Genomic DNA, 7,471 nt, shown 5'->3' with positions numbered 1-7,471 from the left:
AACTGTCCGATCAACTTAACGAACTACTCAGCAAGGGCTTTATAAGACCAAGCTTCTCACCCTGGGGAGCTCCAGTCTTGTTCGTCAAGAAGAAAGACGGATCGTTTCGTATGTGCATCGACTACAGGAAGCTCAACAAACTGACCGTCAAAAATCGTTACCCTCTGCCTCGTATAGACGATTTATTTGACCAACTTCAAGGGGCGAACTTCTTTTCAAAGATCGACCTAAGATCCAGATATCACCAGTTACGGGTGTTAGGGGAGGATGTTCCGAAGACAGCCTTCCGAACTCGTTATGGACACTACAAATTCGTAGTGATGCCGTTCGGATTAACCAACGCGCCCGCAGTATTCATGAATTTAATGAATAGGGTGTGTCGTCCTTACTTGGATCAGTTCCTCATCGTCTTCATCGATGACATACTTATCTACTCTCGTAGTAAGGAGGAGCATAGTCAACATCTTCAACAAGTCTTGGAAACATTACGATCGGAGAAGCTCTATGCGAAGTTCTCGAAATGCAAATTTTGAATCCGAAGAGTCGAATTCTTAGGCCATGTGGTTAGCGAGGAGGGAATACATGTGGACCCTTCCAAAATCAAAGCCATTGAGAAATGGTCAGCACCAAAGACGCCTACAGAAATTCGTCAATTTCTAGGCCTCGCTGGCTACTATCGCAGGTTCATTCAGAACTTCTCGCGGATTGCGAAACCGCTTACAACACTGACCCAAAAGGGCGTGGCCTTTGACTGGGAAGAGAAGCAGGAGAGAGAGTTCCAAACGTTAAAACGAGCCTTATGCACCTCACCGATACTATCCCTCCCAAAAGGAATAGAAGACTTCGTAGTCTATTGCGATGCATCCAACCAAGGGCTCGGTTGTGTTTTGATGCAACGAGGTAAGGTCATCGCCTATGCCTCCAGACAGCTGAAGACACACGAGGTCAACTACACCACTCACGATCTTGAGCTGGGAGCAGTCGTGTTTGCTCTGAGGATCTGGAGACACTACCTATACGGTACGAAGAGCACTATCTTTACAGAACACAAAATCCTACAACATATATTCGACCAGAAGGAGCTCAACATGAGACAACGACGGTGGGTTGAGCTACTTAGTGATAACGAATGCGAAATTCATTATCATCCCGGCAAGGCCAATTTAGTAGCTGACGCCCTAAGTCGGAAATAATACTCTGGTCGTAGAGTCAAATCTTTGACTATGACTATCCATTCACACTTGTCCACACAAATCAAGGAAGCTCAGCTCGAATCCTTGAAGCCTGAAAATGTGGCGGGTGAATCCCTGAGAGGGATGAATAAGAATTTGGAAGTCAAAGGTGGCGGAGCCTTATATCTCATAGATCGGATCTGGACATCGAAACACAGTGGTTTCAAAGACTTGATCATGACCGAAGCTCACAACACTCGATATTCCGTCCACCCAGGTTCAGATAAGATGTATCTGGATCTTAAAACGCTATACTGGTGGCCTAACATGAAAGCAAAGATTGCTACCTTCGTAAGTAAATGCCTTACTTGCGCCAAGGTTAAGGTCGAATACCAGAAACCCTCAGGATTACTACAACAGCCGGAGATACCAGAATGGAAATGGGAGCGGATCACAATGGACTTCATAACCAAGTTGCCCAAGACAACGGGTGGTCTCGATATCATTTGGGTGATCGTAGACATGTTAAATAGGTCCGCACACTTCCTGCCTATCAAAGAAACAGACAAGATGGAGAAGCTAACAAGAACCTACATAAGGGAGATCGTACGACTGCATGGTGTTCCTATATCTATAATCTCCGATATAGATAGTAGATTCACTTTGAGGTTCTGGCAGTCGCTATAAAGTTCCCTAGGAACTAGGCTGGACATGAGTACAGCCTACCATCCATAGACCGACGGACAAAGTGAGAGGATTATCTAAACCTTGGAGAATATGTTGCGAGCCTGTGTGATCGACTTTGGAAAGGCATGGGATACTCATTTACCCCTTGTCGAGTTTTCCTACAACAACAGTTACCACACGAGCATAAAGGCTGCTCCATTTGAAGCCCTCTATGGCCGAAAGTGCAGATCCCCTCTGTGCTAGGCTGAGGTGGGTGACACCCAGTTAGCTAAAGGACGAGTTCCTGACAGCACTCTCACCGGTCCGGAGATCATTCGGGAAACGACACAGAAGATCGTTTAGATTCGTGAACGATTGAAAGCCTCTAGAGACTGACAGAAAAGCTACGCAGATAAACGAAGGAAACCGTTGGAATTCCAGGTGGGCGGCCGTGTGCTATTGAAGGTCTCACCCTGGAAAGGCTTGATACGCTTCGGAAAGTGTGGAAAGCTAAATCCAAGATACATATGGCCTTTCGAGATTCTCGCTAGAATCGGCCATGTAGCTTACAAACTCAACTTACCTCGCGAACTCAGTAACATACATTCTACTTTCCACGTCTTGAACTTGAAAAAGTGTCTGTCCGACGAGACTCTTGTAATCCCACTCGACGAGATCGAGATCAACGAGTGCCTCAACTTCGTGGAAGAACCTGTAGAGATCATGGCACGAGAGGTCAAGCAAACAAAACAAAGCCGTATCCCGATAGTGAAGGTTCGCTGGAACGCCAAGTGAGGACCTGAATTTACTTGGGAGCGAGAGGATCAAATGAAACTGAAATGTCCTCATCTTTTTACTTAGTTGTTTGTAACTACTTATTTTCCTAAACCCTAATTTCGGGACGAAATTCCCTCTAACAGGGGGATGATGTGACAACTCGAAATTTCTATCTTGTACAACCATTCACTTCAATAGAAGTCAGACTCATTTCTGTTAACTTTTAGCATTGTTTAGAGCCTGTTTGAGTGTTCTAAAGCCTAGTACTTCAAGAGGAACTTATAGGGCGTATACTCTAGAGTTTATTGTGCATCATTTAGTCATTTTTACCATTTTCAAGCCTAGAAGTGATTCTCTCTCAAGTAGCATCCGATTTTTCTTCTTGATCTTCAACTTTGTAAGTGTTTCTTTCCTTGATTAGTTGATATACTACAACATCTAGTGATTGTACATGATTTCATCCATGAAATCTCTTCATTTTGATAGATCTTCAAGTGTTCTTCATTTTACCAAGAACACCAAGAACACACACTAGTGTTCTTGGACTTTAAATACCCTTACAAGCTTCTATATTTTAAGTACTCTTACCTTAGCTTGTTGTGTGCTTGAATCACTTAGATTACACCTAGAAAACATCAAGAACACAAAATCATAAGGTATTTACGGCCAAGGCAATCTCCTTGGGCCGTAAACCCTAATAAAGGGGGCAATATGAGCCCTAGTCCTTTCCAAAGCCTTGGAACCAAGTCTAGATCACTTCCAAGAAGAGTATAGGACCTTAAACATCAAAAGAACCAAGAACAAATGGTGTTTACGGCCAAGGCAATCACCTTGGGCCGTAAACACTAGTTAATGGTGCATATGTGCCACCAATCCTTCCTAAGGCTTAGACTTGATCAAAGGATACTTCATTATGAATTGTAAGACCTTAAATCACAAATTGGTACAAAATACCATGAGTTTACGGCCGTAAACTCATCGGGAAATTACCCTGGGCCGTAAACTCATGTGATACACCAATATTGGCCATAAACTCCAATGAGAGGCCATACTCCCCTTAGATGCAACCCTTTGGTACTCCTAGCACTTGAATCAAAGTGTTTTCCATGTCCTAGGGTGTCTTTACTTGCTTAATTAGTTTTTAATTGACTAATTAGATACATATATGTGTCATTATATGTAAATAGGATCCATATGTGTGCTCAAGTCTTCACTTGACACTTAGCATCCTATACCATCCGTTCATCCAAACCATTCACTACAGGTGAGTTCATACCCCTTAATCTACCTTTTAAATGATTTTAAATGCTTTTATGGGGGGATACAAGTTGAAACATCATATTTATTATATCAATCACATGTGATTAATAACTATCAAACAAAGGATTTGCTATTAAATTAGCTGTTTTATCAAACAAACTACTTCAATATGTTTATCAAATACTTTTGCATGTTAAATACTTTCTATTCAAACTCGTTTAAACTTATATTTTGTCAAATGCATATCTATATAGGTATAGTTATATAAGTAGGATTGAAAGGACTTAGGACTGATTGCTCGCCTTGCTTCCTGTTCCTTGTTTGGTTGTGGACTTAGGGTATCAGTTATTTGTCCGAAGGTCGTTTGAATCTTAGTTATATATTATGTATATGTATATAGATATAAAAGTTCCTTCATTCAGTTTAGTGCCTTTGAGTAGGAAAGGTACAACATCATGTTCATACATACAAACAACATTACTAGTAAACTATAATAGGTGTAGTTTAGGAAGTTACTAATGCTATTACTAGAACAATGAAACATACAAAGAGTCAGTTCATAAAGGAGTGAATACAAACAATAACATACAGATAGAGAATACTATGATGAGAAACAAACAATAACATACAGATAGAGAATACTATGATGAGAAACAAACAATAACATACAGATAGAGAATATTATGATGAGAAACAAACAATAACATACAGATAGAGCATACTATGATGAGAAACAAACAATAACATACAGATAGAGCATACTATGATGAGAAACAAACAATAACATACAGATAGAGCATACTATGATGAGAAACAAACAGAGCATACTAGCCAGAGAGAACATACGTTACACTAGTACATACAATACATATACAAGAACATTACAACAGAAATGTGAGCCACGTAACGGGGCATGGCATCACCTGTCATGGCTCGTTTTGTATCCAGAGTCTCCCAGAAGGAGAGCGTTGAATTTGTGTATAGATCTATACTGGATTGACTATCCTACACCTTGCTGCTCGCTACAGTGGGACTTGCAAGTCTACGGGTGCCAAATGTCATTTCTTCCGACGTCTTTCATCGTCGTGTTTTTAGTCGGTAGTATGGTACAGGCATATCACATGTTACTTTAAATAACAATTCGTTTAAGGTAATTAGTATAGCAATAGTTACTATAATACAACACTATAGTACTTTATTATTTCCCCATTGCATTCACATTGTGATCTTTTCACATGAAAGGTAATGTAAAACTATATTTTTGGTTAATGATAGTTATACTTGGGAAAATACACACTTTTACAAGAAACAAACATACATTTCATTTGATGCCTTGGTAGAAGGCTACGTTTAGTAGAAAATATAGGATTTTCTAGGAGATACAAACATTTACAAACATTTACAAACTTATACATCAAGTACTTACAAAACACTTTCATACAAACAATGACACTAAAATGCTTATACACTCACCAACTTTAAAGTAGATCAACTCTTTCAAAATAACTTGTATTCTCAGGTCATCAGTAGACAGGTACCGATGCCAGGTTTTGAGAAGATAGAGCTGGTTCAAGACTCATCTTTTATTTTGATTTACATTTTTGGTCTCTTATAAACTTCACAGAACACACTTGTATTAAATTATATTATTAATGCAATGGATGATGTTGTTGCTTGTTTACTACTATATACTTTGTTGTGATACTGTACATGACGTCCTCCACCCCTGAACATTTCCGCCGTTCCGGTTTTAGGGTGTGACAAGTTCATACCCCCATATTTTCATAATTTCTACTGTTTTAAGGGGGGGAATACAAGCATAACACAATAACTTTATGTTATAAAATCATGATTTCAAATCATGATAAAACAACATTAAATCATCAAAAATACTCAAAACATTAAACTCTTTTATAAACTTATATTTTTCCCCAAAATTCATATTTGTGTGTATATATATATATATATATATATATATATATATATATATATATATATATATATATATATATGTATATAAATGAGATTTAAAAGACTTAGGACTGATAACTTATTCTGGGTCGTTTTCCTTGGTTGGATGTGGGCTTATAGTACCGGTTATTTGTCCGAGTGTCGTTTAAATTTTACTTATATATAAAATTGTATATGTATATAAATATAATAGTTATTTCATCAGTTTAACTACCTTTGTAACATGCTGAGCAAGGGATTACATGCAAAAATAGTTATATACAGATTCAGAAAGTACATATAAATTATAATAGGTATAATTTATACATAGAACAATAATTCATGATTCAAGTATACTAGAATACACTGTCTTACAAGAAACAAGGGTTTTGATTCAGAACAAATCAAAGGTTTATACTTATCAAATACATGTTCAAAATACTAATTCAAGAACATAGTGTAAATCTTTTATTTCAGAATGATTGGGTTTTGATTCAAGAACATACTGTCAATCATTTATTTCAGAATGATTGGGTTTTCATAACTAATATACATATAACGTTTATATGCTTTTTATGAGACATTCAATTCAGGTTGTTTAATTCATTTTAGACAACAAAGGTAAAGCCCTGATATTATAACCATAATCTCCAGCCGGGGATCGAAACAAGTTGTGTGAAGATCAATATCGGGATTGACAACCCCGCACTCAGGCTGCTAGCTACAGTCAGGCATACACGCCGATGAGTGGCAATTGTTATCAACAGTTTAAACGCCCACAAAGCGTTTGTTTCAGGCCATCAGTCATAGTATGGTTGTAATAACTCATTAAAAAGATATTAACAATACGTTAGTGTATAAACAACTAAACGAAAGTACACATTCAAAGTACCAGTTTACAGAATACAAACTACAATGGTTCAATACAGTTTTCAATAACAGCTGGTGGAGCCAGGCACACTCTCAGTTACAAGTTTTCATAAAGGAATACAAATACGAAACATTAATACAAAGAGAACAGTTTTATGGGAATAAAACTACTTTTCATATACAACAGAAAATATAGGATTTTCTGGAACAATTTACATATACAAGATACAGAGACATCCTTTAAACATAAACACGTATGCACTCACTCAACTTTATGTTGATACTCTCTTTTCAAATTACTTATATTCTCAAGGAAATAATACACAGGTACTCCCCAAGCTTTTTGAGAAGATGGAGCTATGTTGAGTCATATCTTCTTTTGTATAACTATATTTTGGTTCAATATACAATGATTGAACATAATGTAAATACTTATACCTTTTAATACAATGGTTGTTTGTACTTTGATTACTATGATGCATGTGTTGTGATACTACAATTGAAGTCCTCCACCCCCGAACGTTTCCGTCGTCTGGTTTGGGGGTGTGACAGATTGGTATTAGAGCATTGTTTAAAGTGAACTTAGTATATCAATTTATAAAAGATATACAAACTATAAATACATCGGGGCAAGGAGCTCTGACTACAAGTATACTTATTAAAGATTTAAGTATTTTTATAAGAAGTATACTAACACTCATACCTACAAGTACAGTATCACAGTCATAAGAACACACTCATACTTACAAGTACAATATCACAATCATAAGAGCTTA

This window comes from Lactuca virosa, chromosome 7 (genome assembly GCF_052849685.1).
Source record: "Lactuca virosa cultivar CGN04683 chromosome 7, Lactuca_virosa_CGN04683_v6, whole genome shotgun sequence".
Lineage (NCBI taxonomy): Eukaryota > Viridiplantae > Streptophyta > Magnoliopsida > Asterales > Asteraceae > Lactuca > Lactuca virosa.
This window is presented reverse-complemented; position numbering follows the sequence as displayed.